Below are 12349 nucleotides of genomic sequence, written 5' to 3'. Positions count from 1 at the left end.
ATGAGCTGAAAGTGAGAGAGCATGATATAGAGAAGACTGCGTTCAGAACTAGATATGGACACTACGAGTTCTTGGTTATGTCGTTTAGACTAACCAATGCTCTGGCAGCATTCATGGATTTAATGAATAGGGTTTGCAATCCGTTCCTTGATAACTTCGTGATAGTGTTCATAGATGACATTCTGATTTACTCGAAAAGCTAGGAGGAGCATGGCAGACACTTGCGAGAAGTGTTAGAAGTATTGTAGAAGGAGAAGCTGTATGCTAAGTTCTCCAAATGTGATTTTTGGATTCGTGAAGTCCAATTCTTGGGTCACGTGGTCAACCAAGAAGGGATATTGGTTGATCCAGCGAAGATCGAAGCTGTGATGAAGTGGGAACAACCGAAAAGTCCCACGGAGATCCGAAGCTTTTTAGGATTAGCCGGATATTACCGAAGGTTTATCCAAGGCTTTTCTTCGATTGCAACTCCATTGACAGCTTTGACCCACAAAGGAGCTACTTATGCTTGGAGTGATAAGCATAAAGAAGCATTCGAGAAGCTAAAGAAGAAGCTATGCGAGGCACCGATACTTTCTCTACCCGATGGAGTCGAAGACTTCGCTGTTTATAGCGATGCGTCTGGGGTTGGATTGGGTTGTGTTTTGACCCAAAGAGAAAAGGTGATAGCATATGCGTCTCGATAACTAAAAGAGCACGAAAAGAACTACCCGACTCATGATTTGGAGTTGGCAGCGGTAGTTTTCGCTCTGAAGATATGGAGGCATTCCCTCTATGGCACGAAGTGAAAACTTTTCACTGATCATAAGAGTCTCCAATATCTCTTCAATCAGAAAGAGTTAAATATGAGGCAACGACGCTGGCTAGAGTTACTCAAGGACTACGGCTATGAGATACGTTACCATCCCGGTAAAGCTAATGTTGTTGCTGATGCTCTCAGTCGGAAAGTCAATCTTGAAAGGAAAAGGCCAAGAGCATTGAGAATTGAAGTTGTCTCGACTATTTTAGAAAGTATAAAGAAAGCTCAAAGCGAAGCTTCTGAGAAGAATGACCGGAAGGAGGAACGTTTGGGCAAAACGTTGGTGTTTGGTACAAACGGTCATGGACTGAAGGTATTCCAAGATCGTATTTGGGTACCTAAGTCAGGGGGAATCAAAGATCTTCTGATGGAAGAAGCTCACAAGACCATGTACTCGATTCATCCTGGTAGTACTAAAATGTATAGGGACCTGAAACCCTACTACTGGTGGCCGACGATGAAGCTTGATGTTGCAAAGTATGTGGCCGAGTGTGTGACTTGTGCAAGAGTCAAGACACAACATCAGAAACCGTACGGGAGTTTAGAACCATTGCCTGTGCCTATAGGTAAGTGGGAAGACATTTCCATGGATTTTGTCACTAAACTGCCCAGAACAAAGAATGGTAACGACATGATTTGGGTGGTCGTTGATCGATTCACTAAGAGTGCGCATTTCATAGCAGCCAGGGAGAAATGGTCTATGGAAAAGCTTGCGAATTCTTATGTGAAGGAAATTGTGAGACTTCACGGTGTTCCGCTAACAATTATGTCGGATCGTGATAGTCGTTTCACCTCAAGGTTTTGGAAAAGTCTACAAGAGGAAATGGGTACCAAGTTGTGTTTAAGTACAGCTTACCATCCGCAGACTGATGGCCAGAGTGAAAGAACGATACAAACACTTGAAGATATGCTGAGAGCATGTACCTTGGAATTCCTAGGTAACTGGGATGAACATTTACCGTTGGTAGAATTTTCCTATAATAATAGTTTTCACTCGAGCATTAAAATGGCACCTTACCAAGCTTTGTATGGACAAAAGTGTCGTACGCCGTCTTGTTGGCTTGAGGCTGGGGAAAAGCAGTTTATGGGACCGGAGATGGTTCATCAGACTGCTGAAAAGTTGAAAATAATTAGGGAAAGAATGTTAGCGGCTTTGGATCGTCAAAAGAGCTATGCTGACAAAAAGCGAAGACCAATGACTTTTGAAGTTGGGGATTCGGTTTTGCTTAAAGTCTCGCCGTGGAAGGGACTTATAAGATTTGGAAAAAGGGGAAAATTGAGTCCAAGGTTTATTGGACCGTTTAAAGTTCTTCAAAGGATTGGGAACCAAGCTTACAAGCTCGAACTACCAGAAGAACTAAATGGAATTCATAACACTTTTCATGTGTGTTATTTACGGAAGTTCACGGGGGAAGTTCCCGACATGATTCCACTTTCGGAGTTGAGAATCGATGAGAACAAAAGGTTGATTGAGGAACCAGAGGCAATTGTTGACCGAAAGACTAAGAAGTTGCGACGCAAGATGGTCGAGTTAGTGCTTGTCCGATGGAAACACACGAATGGGCCGAATCTCACCAGGGAGACGGAGAGTGACATGATGGGTCGCTATCCGCATTTGTTTGTTGATGTGTGATTCCGGGGACAGAATCATTCTAAGGTGGAGAGAATTGTAACGCTCGTGTTTCTGGGCTTGCCATTTTTAGCAATGTGATAGTCTAGGTTAACCTTTGTAACCCGTTTTGAAATAATAGAAGTGTATTATTTGAGTATTATGTGTTTTGTGCTTAATTACTTAATTATGTGGTTTGATTAATTAAGAATAAAAACAAGCGTCAAAATTTAAGTGTAAAATAAACTTGATATCTTTAGATAATTTTGTAGTAGTTGAAACAAGGTTTCCGAGGATATAAAGAATGCCGAAATCCAAGTTATAACGAAGAAGTTATGACCTGTCGAAGTTTCGCGACAAAACCGGCACCGCTGAATAACGTAAAAAGTGAAATTTACGTTAGAGCGATCTTTAGCCTTAGTGATCTAAACAAGAATCGAAGATCTCGTTGTTAGTATCAAAGCGATAAAAAGTTAGGCGAGAACGGACGTCAAACGAAGAAGTTATGAATTTATAACGAAATTTTCTGTCCCGGCCTATTAAAAATAAATAATAAAAATAAAGTCAAAATTAGCCGACGGAGTCTAAATGAAAGTTGTAGAGCGTAGTCTCACCTTCACGTGGATATAAAGAACGTCCAAAACGGAGTTCTTATGAAGGAGATATGAATTTTCGAAGTTTATTAAATAATTAATAATTAAATTTAATTATTAAATCCGGCCTTATCCGAAGACGAGTCACCGGACTCATCCGGAGTACGCCCCGCGTACTCGAGTACGACCCGCGTACAACAAGAAATGTCGACACTTCGGATGATGCATGCAGTGACGACTTCGGAGCCATGTACGCCCCGCGTACGAGGAGGTTCCAGCCTCCTATAAATAGGATGCGAGGGGTCCGGGCATAGTTGCTCATTTCTCCTCCGTTTCGTGCCGAAGCTCTGCGTTTTTACCCCCAAAGCCATCCCGAAGCCCCGGTATCATTCCCGAGTCCCGAAGCAAGTCCCGAGATCCCGAAGATCCCGAGAAGTGCGGTTTCCGAGCCGAAGCTCTCCCCGCGAGAAGTTCGATTTTTGTAGAGATCTTTCAGATCTGCTGAGGATTTCTACTTCTACAAGCCGTAGTGCTGTCCGATCATCTTCTGATCAGGTGAGTGTGTAGTTAATTTCTTCTAACGCATAATTATGAAGTATTTTATACGAAATACGTGTTATGTGTATAATTTTGTTGTTATGTGCGTGAATGTATATTCACTCTTTTCAATCTCATAGATCTGAATTGGTTTCTATGAAATACGTGTTATGTGGGTATGCCTCATCTATTATGTGAAATATGTATTGGATGAAAATGCTATACATGTTTTAAACTATGTATAAAAATATATATTTTTATCTACTAATATGTTGGGTAGAACATGGGTAGATAGTTGGTGTGTAATAAACAGATGAGAGGCCTCGATGTTGTTGTTGTTGACCTAGTTATTCAGCGGAGTATGGATAACGACCACAGACTCCTTCTAGACAGTCTCGTGGAACGCTAGCAGCACTACAAGAAAAATAGCCTTTAATGACACGCAAACAATGACATTCGCTGATTCACGTTACGCATTTTTGGGCGCCCTTAAAAATAATGTCAGACTTCCAAAATTTGAAGGATAGTGGACACGTATTTTTGTGCGCCCTTAAATTAGTGTCTCAAGAAAAAAAATAAAAAACACGGAGGGCGCTTTATCTTAAACGTGCGTCTTTTGTAGGTGTCGCTTTATAATTTTAGTGAAACGCGCCTTGAGAAGATAACGGGGGGGGGGGGGGGGGGGGGGGGAACGAAACCCTAAAATTTTGAAAACCCGCTTTCTTTTCTAGCTTCTTTTCTTCATCTTCACAATCAACTCTCCCCTCTTGTTTCTCTATTGTGAGAAGTGACGGAAAGAAGGGAGACTAGGCTGGATCTGCCGGTGATGATGAACGGAGGTGCTTGCTGGTCAATTTCGATGGTTGTTTCCCTCTTGCCCTAATCACGTCGTCGCCGCGAATCACACACCGCCAGGCAGTGGAAGATGATGATGAGGTTTTTCGTTGTTGTATGCCGCCCTCCCTCTCTGTCTCTAACTATCTCTGACCTTTCTTTATGAAGATGATGAAGTTCATCTTCCTTCATCTTCTCGGTTTTCCATCAAGTAATTATCGGGTTCGCTCGTGATGCTAAACTTCATAAAAGAGTTCTTCTTCGGTCTTAGCATGTCCCGGGTAGCTGAACTTCTTTCATCTCTCGGGATCGATCTCAACCTCCTATTCACCCCTCTACAGCCTTACTTGTAAGTCCACACCACACTTGTTCTTATCTTGTTCTGGAAAATCAAGAAACATTCGAAAAACCTTAGGGTTTCGCTTCTTATCATCGGTGAGGTCGCGTTTCTTCTTATCAGTACTAGGGTCTCGTTTCTTATCATCAATGAGTCCTCGTTTCTTCTTATCAGTATCAGATTTCATCTTGGCGAGGGGCCTGATTGACGAGACCCGTGAGACTTCTGAGATTGCTCCATGTTCCCTGTGTGGCTGTGTGAGGATACAGAGATTAATGGCTGCGATAGGGGTTAGCAAAGCTCCTTATTTCTTCTCTACCAGGTATAATAATTGTTGCTTAAAATGGTTACTTTTTCCTATTCATCACTGTTAGGGCTTATTTCTTCTCTAGGACAAATTTGATTCTTTTTTTGATTTGGGAACCAAAACATGCTAATGGTCTGATGATTCCTTAACCTATGAACACTCACATTTATCTGTTATAGTGAACATCAAATCTTGTGTTTGGATACAATAACAAGCAAATATACCTGCTGCTTATTTAAGTTCAAATATGGAGTGGACCAAACAACAAGACATTCTCAGAGATCTTTGTTCAGGGCATTGCAGTTACATTCAATTTACACACTTCAATCTGTTTCCCAGTGCACTATATACATATCTATCTCAGAGGTGATATTTTGTCATTATATCTTTCCTTTCCATTGTAATTATTTGAACTTATTGATGCTTGCTTTGATATATCTTTGATAAAGACGTGAATGCCCTCCTCACGAGAATTCCATCCAACTAAGCAAACCCTTTAGTTTCTTTCTTCAATGATCCCGAATATTAGATATTTCACAACTTTAGATAACTTCACCTGATCATCATCCTTTCTGCTTTTATTTCTTATTCTTGAATGGACTTCAATTTCAATTTTTTCTCTTGCTATTGCAGACAGGTCACTCAACTTACCATGGTTCACCTTTGGGACCAGATACTTATCATGAATATCAAATCTTACTTGTCCAAGATTACAAGGAACTAAAGAAGAAAAACAATCAAAACTCTATATACAAAAATAGCAACAAACCTAAGGAGAATCCATTGATTGGAAATTTTGGAGATCTTATTTGCAAAAATCTTCAGGCCAATGTGTCACAATTCAAATGCTTGGGAGACTTGCAGGTTGCTTCTTCACACAACTGATTTTTTTACCATTTATAAAACAGTAAAAATCATTTTCCGTTTTTTACCAGATTACAGCGGAAAGTACATTGTTCTTCATTGTTATTAACTTTCAGGTAATTAATTATATATTATATATTATATAAACATGTACATACTAGGATTATTTGGTAATTACTATTTTTGTGATCATTTAATTAATTAGGTGCCAGGTTCAACACATTATAATCTTGCTTCCTATTTTATAGCTTGAAGTTTGAAGGATATTATTGTAATTTGGTGGTATATTAGGTGTTGTGTTTGCCTGAGAGTGAGAGTTAGCAGAGGTAGGAACCGCTGTGAAGCTTTCCGCTCCAAAACCCCAACTGGTGGTGCCGCCTTCAGCCGCTTGCTTGTTCTGGTGCCCATTGTTTCTTGTTCTAAAAGATTTGGATTTGTTTCTTGTTCTGGTGCCTTCAGCCGCTTGCTTGTTCAAGGTTATTAGCTAAAGTATGCCCTCAGTCTTATCATGTTAATTTATGACAAATACTTTTTCTTTTTGTTGTAAACTTCATGAAGTTATGAATTACTGTTCTTGACAGATGGGAAGAGAGACTTGAAGATCTCTTTAATGGTTGACCCTTTGACATGCTTGATGCTACCCTCACAGACATCGTTCAAAAGTTCCCACTAGACATTAAGGTAATACCCTAAGGACTCGAGAACAAGATAATTGAACTACAAGTGTCGGTTGACCGCAAACCCAATAGCCGTTGACCAACACAACTGTAAGTGCAGAAGTCAACCATGACTTTTCTAGCAATGAAAACACGATTACAATTGGTAGCAGTATTTTACATAAAAAAAATGCAGACTCTTGAAAAAACTTTAAAACTATATTTTATCTAAAAAATGAACTTGTGTTAAAATTATGTTTATTTATTATATGCAGAGTCTTGACAAAAGTTGTTTAGGTCCTTTGAGGAAAGCTTATTGCAGCTCTCTTAATCTACTTTTAAGGCATGAGGTATGTTCAACTAATTAGTATAATTCATACGTACAAATATAAATAAATATTAAAAAAGTTAAAAATTCTTTTTTTTAGGCACGTGAATTTGCTAATGAGCTTAGAGCATTTACAAAAGCATCAAGAAATCCAACTGTTTTGCTCGAAGGTTCAACTGGTTCAAATCAAAATTTAAACAATGCAGATACTTACACTGCTCTGAATAATATGCCAAAATGCTCACCATATTTATCCCACTTCTTCTTGATGAGGTTATTAATATAATTCTTTATGTTTTTTGGTTTATTTTAGATGAAAGTTTGTAAATCGATTTATTTCCTTCACACAGTTCCTTTTTTTTTCACACTTCATGTGCTTTGGAGTTTCTGCACTCGCTCAACCAGGAAGTCCTGCAAATGGCAATAAAACAAACGAGGACGATTTAGGCATTATGGACATCGATGATAATGATGACGACGACAACAACAACAACAAAAGTAAAAATAAAAAACAAAAAATTTCAATTCATTTCCATTTTCCACCTAATTTATATACTGTTGTTGACCTTTCATTTCCATTTTTCCACCTAATTTAACACTTCAGTTCAAGATTTGGTAACTTACCTGAGATCAGCTATTAACATTCTGTTTCTTTGTGGACTAGTCCAGTAGGACTCATCACATGCATGACCCAAGGAACTACTAGTCTTCTTAGTAATATAGTTTATGCCATAAGTGATGCTGCCACCCAAGTCAGTTGAGCAGCACATAAGGTACATTTAATTCCTATTTTTATTTTTAAGTCCATGGTGTTAAATTAAACTAAGATGTTGCCCAGGGTATTGTTGCTTTTACAATGGATGACCCATCTGCATCAGCTTTTTATCTATTTATTTGTTCTATTATCATATCTTGTCACTTCTCAATGACATTATGTGTTTGTTATAGGATCAAGTTCTAGAGAATGATGTCAAAGGAATTTCTAAGGATAAACCACTATATGATCTATTTGTTTCTTTACTTTAATGAGTAAAATTAAAGTTATAAGGATATTCATATTCCCCTTCATTCTTGATTTATATATCTACATGGTATAATTATTTTTAATTCTTCCTTTTGCAAAAAGGTATGCGTTTGATCAGTAGGACGCTTTGCTCTCCTTGAAGAAGAGTGGCAAAATTGATGAATTATTATTACAAGTAAAGCCAGCTGTCCATTGAGTATTGCATGGAAGTAATTACTATAATGCCCTTTTCTTATATTTACTTTGAAAATGTTAATTCTTACCTTTTGTCTATGTAGGATCCACCAGGAGCAGGAAAAACACAAACAATTCTTGGGCTTCTTAGTGCCATATTACAAACCAGCTGAGTATATAAGTCTCTTAGTAACTTATGCAGGTAACAATATTGTTCATAGCTGGGCTGTTAATGTTCCTGTTTGTTTTCATTTATGCAGGTAACAATCTTGTTGAAAGGACTTATGAATCAGATATTAATGGTAACAAGTTTAACACTCGAGTCCATACGATTAGATGTTAATGGTAACAAATTTAACACATATGTCTTTGTTATACATACAAATTAAATGCAATAGATTGTATTTTTTGTATATGGTATTTTATTTCTATTATGAGAGATTAAATGCAAATTTAATTTATAAATTAATAAATATATAAATATATATATTTTTTAAAAAAATTAAAATTACGATACGCAAAAATGTGTGTTATCTTCATTTATGACATGACCTTTCTTGACTGGTGCTTCCTTGATACGCATTGCGTGTCATAAACACACGCGTCGTAAGGTTACGACACGCAAATGCGTGTCGTCTTCCTTTATGACAGGGCCTTCCTTGATACGCAATGCGTGTCATAACCGCGCGTCGTAAATGCGCGTCGTCTATAGACGACGCGCAAAAGCGCGCCATCTCTCTTTATGACAGGGCCTTCCTTGACGCGCATTTGCGCGTCGTCTGAGCGTTTTACAACGCGCAATGAGCGTCGTAAAAGGCCTTTTTTTAGTAGTGCAGGTTCATAACCTGTAGGTGTTGTGAACGATGTGTTCACCGGTGTACTCTATCCCCCTCATGGTTGCCTTTGGATATCTATTGTTGAGGAAACCCCTTAGTAGTAATGTCCGTCCCGATGAAAATCCTAGATTAGGTCCCTTGAGATAGATGTTGTTTTAGGGACGTAAAGTGAGGATAACGGGAATGGGTAATCGGGATAGTGATTGGTTGGTGAAATTAAATATAATTTATATATTGTGGGTTGAAAATCCTATATGCTCACCAGGCTCCCAAGCCTGACCCACTCAGTTTTATTTGTATTACAGGAAGTGGCGCAAGGGCGTATGATGGATGAATCATCGAGTTGTTTTGTTTACAAGTCTGTATATGTATATATTTGTTGAATGACTTGTAATGTTATCGTTCATGCTTTATGGTCTGTATCGGAACATGACACCCCGAGTTTTAATTATATAATGAAAATGCATCTCTTGATGAAATGCTTTGATAAATATTATTTTATCATGTTTTGTTTTGGGAACAAATTCCGCAACACTTTTAAATCAAAAGGATTTACTCTGAAATTATTTTAAAAAGCATAAATGAAATCGGTCTTTTCTGGCCGTGATTTTGGGGATGTCACAATTTGCATAACAACCAAAAGGGCTTTCTGCATCTTTGGTCCAAATAGAGCTTAGATCTGGAGTTTCAACTCCAGATGTAACTTATATACCAAGATCTTATCATAACATCTCCAAACAAACTCTAAAACTCCATGAAAGATGGATCTAGAAAGGAGAAGGTCAAGGATAACGATTCATTACCTCCAAAACGACCTCCTTCTGAAGAGTAATTTGAATCTCTACAAATCCCCTTGATCCAAGCTTCTTGATCATCAAGATCTCTTCACAAGAAACTTATCTAAGCTCCAATTTGATTCCAAGGGCTCTCACTCACGATTCTAGTGTTTCTGGATCTCAAAGGGGGATAAGGCAGCTGAGAGGAGGACATTAAGTCCTTTAACTAGGATGTAACCCCGAAGATTAGGGTTTTTCCTCGTCCAGCACTGACTCGTCGAGTCCAGCCGCCGACTCGCCGAGTCAGGCCACTTATCCCCGTGCCCAGCACTCATTTCGACTTGACAAGTCAAAAGACCTACTCGCCGAGTCCCTTCCTTTATTTTCACTTAGCACCCTTCAAATTCTTGCTACTGAACTTGGGATGTTACATTTTGCATCTGAGCCGGTTACGCCTGACGTAACCTTGGGTACACCTAGCATACCCAATCGGGTCCGCGTCCATTGCAAGCGCATGAGTACGTGCAGCGTACTCCTCAGTACGCCCAACATACTCAATGGCACAATAGATTTTCTTTAGGGGTAAACTTGACAACTTGGAAAGGAAGAAGGGTTAGATAAATATACCTAAATTTCGAGATGTTACAATTCTCCCCCACTAGAACCAGGCTTCGCCCTCGAATTCTCATGCCGTAAACAACTCTGGATGCTGCTCCCGCATCTCTGACTCCGGCTACCAAGTCAGCTCCACCGCTCTCCGATGTTGTCACTGGACCTGAACCAGGGGCACTGATATTTGCATATTTAGCTATATTTTTATGTTGGATTTTTATCATTTATTGGCTAATTAATTGCATATTATGGACAAAAAGATACTTAATATTGTTCAAATTATATTTTCAGTCCAAAAAAGAAGCTCGGAAGCAGGAGATATGAACGGAAGCTCGGGAACGAAAGAAAGAAGAAAAAGGCTTAATTCTAAAGATACTCGACGAGTAGGGTCATCTACTCGATGAGTAGACACAAAGATTTCCGAAGCGACACGTGAAGTCCTTGCCGTATACAGATTCCTCAAGGGGGACTCGATGAGTAATTTGTCTACTCGACGAGTAGTCCCTGTTTTGAGAAAATTATAAATAGACTTCAGAAACCACCATTGAGGACTCTCTCTGGATTTTTGGTGGAACACTTGGCGATCAAGGAAGTCCTTGGAGCTCTGGAAAACTAGTTGAGAAAACACACATCAATTTTTTGGCTTTGTTTCCGGGGAACAATTAAAAAATTAGCACTAATTTCTAGTCTTATCGATCCTTTGTGTGAGATATATCTTGCACAAAGTTATTTTTAGGTAATTGAGTTATTAGGATTAGTTTTCATAGTTTTCTATTTTGAAATTTAATTAGAAAATTTTTCCTGTTTCTGCCTTGAACTCGCCGAGTGCAGTCGAAGCTACTCAACGAGTCAATCGTAGTTTTTGTTACTTTGGTTGCAGTTGTTACATGACCTGAGGATCCAATACGCCTTTGGTTCCTCCATTTGAAGACCCGAAGTCTGCTCTAAAGAAGAAAGGAAAAGTCGTTGGAGAATCCGCTTCTTCAAAGAACTCGCCTTTGAAGAATCTAAAGTCCGTTTTTAGCAAGAAAAAGAGCAGCAAATCAGGAGCATCCAACACCTCTTCTTTGGAAAATGAAGACCCAATCAAGAAAGACATCGTGAACGAGTCTGAAAGGGAAGAAAGCGAATTTGGAGAAGGTAGCGATCTATAAGGTGACTTTGAGAACACCATGGCGAACATCGATGAAGTTCCCATGGGCGAATGGAAGAAGAGGATACGAGGTGATACCGGCCCGGGACTTATGCAACCCGCAGTTCCCGCGACTGCCACTTTTGAGCTCAAGGGTCACATACTTGCTCAACTCAAGGAGATCCCCTTCTACGGAAAAGACCACGAAGATGCCTATAAACACTTGGATGAAGTCAATGATGTAGCTGATTATTTTAATGTTCCAAATATGCCTCGCGAAACCCAAATACTTTGTATGCTTCCTGTTACATTCAAAGGTGCTGCAATGGATTGGCTCAAGTCACTCCCTCCTGGATCCATTACTAGATGGTCTAAGATGAAAGAAGAATTCATTGACCAGTTTTGCCCACCTTCGAAAATAGCCAAGTTGAAGAAAGCTATTGCTAACTTTGAACAACAACCTGGAGAGTCCCTTTATGAGGCATGGGAGAGATACAAAACTCTACTAAGGAATTGCCCACATCATGATCTTAATAGCCAACAAGAAGTCTCCATCTTTTATGATGGAGTCAATGTTACAACTAGGCAACTCCTTGACTCACAACGACCCCTCACAAAGAAGGCACCCCTGGTGATCAAGGAATTAATTGAGGAGTTCTCTAAACATTCTAGAGAATATCACAACCCACGAAATGAAGTAAGTAGGGGTAGTGAACACTGTTAACGATAGCATGGTGGCAATGATGGCTAAACTAGATAGTTTAAATAGGAGGATGACTAAGATGGATAAAAAAAATCCATGCTAGTCAGGTAGGATGTGAGAATTGTAGAGGACCTCACCTCACTAAGGATTGTGATTTGGATGAGAATGGAAACAAGAAGGCTCAAGTATTCTATTCAAGTGGCGAAAGATTTGATGATAAATGGCAAA

At 39.2% G+C, this 12349-nt stretch overlaps 1 non-coding gene across 1 annotated transcript; it reads right to left on the bottom strand.

Moving 5' to 3' along the window:
* Positions 1–11842: 11842 nt before the first annotated feature.
* Positions 11843–11949, bottom strand: LOC145033192 (small nucleolar RNA R71). The gene has a single exon (XR_013677429.1). It is a non-coding gene; the product is annotated as a small nucleolar RNA R71 (small nucleolar RNA).
* Between the last annotated feature and the right edge of the window lie 400 nt (positions 11950–12349).

This window comes from Lactuca saligna, chromosome 2 (assembly GCF_052625555.1).
Source record: "Lactuca saligna cultivar CGN05327 chromosome 2, ASM5262555v1, whole genome shotgun sequence".
In the NCBI taxonomy this organism is placed as follows: domain Eukaryota; kingdom Viridiplantae; phylum Streptophyta; class Magnoliopsida; order Asterales; family Asteraceae; genus Lactuca; species Lactuca saligna.
This window is presented reverse-complemented; position numbering and strand designations above follow the sequence as displayed.